This window comes from Sinocyclocheilus grahami, unplaced genomic scaffold (assembly GCF_001515645.1).
Source record: "Sinocyclocheilus grahami isolate Dianchi unplaced genomic scaffold, SAMN03320097.WGS_v1.1 scaffold5125.1, whole genome shotgun sequence".
Classification (NCBI taxonomy): domain Eukaryota; kingdom Metazoa; phylum Chordata; class Actinopteri; order Cypriniformes; family Cyprinidae; genus Sinocyclocheilus; species Sinocyclocheilus grahami.
The window spans coordinates 3,370-3,740 of NW_015509895.1; the positions used below are offsets into that span (position 1 = coordinate 3,370).

The window sequence follows — 371 nt, forward strand, 5'->3', positions numbered from 1 at the left end:
GCCATTTGCATTTGGAAGCTGTTGCTGTGAACCACATCATGCGGTAAAAGGAGCTCTCCATGCAAGTGAAACAGACGATTGTTAGGCTTCAAACACAAAACAAATCTCTCAGAGAGATAGCAGGAACATTAAGAGTGGCCAAATCAACAGTTTGGTGCATTCTGAGAAAAGAAGAACGCACTGGTGAGCTCAGAAACATGAAAAGGCCTGGACGTCATGTAGGACAGCAGTTATGGATGATCGGAGGATCCTCTTCATGGTAAAGAGAAACCCTTTCACAACATCCAGCCAAGTGAAGAACACTCTCTAGGAGGTAGGCATGTCATTGTCAAAGTCTACAATCAAGAGAAGACTTCACAAGAGCAAATACA

The 371-nt window shown here is 43.7% G+C and overlaps 1 protein-coding gene across 2 annotated transcripts in view; it reads right to left on the reverse strand.

Moving 5' to 3' along the window:
- LOC107577103 (cystatin-B-like) overlaps nucleotides 1-371 on the reverse strand; it is a 4,840-nt gene that overhangs the window by 2,678 nt on the left and 1,791 nt on the right. The window lies entirely within an intron of this gene.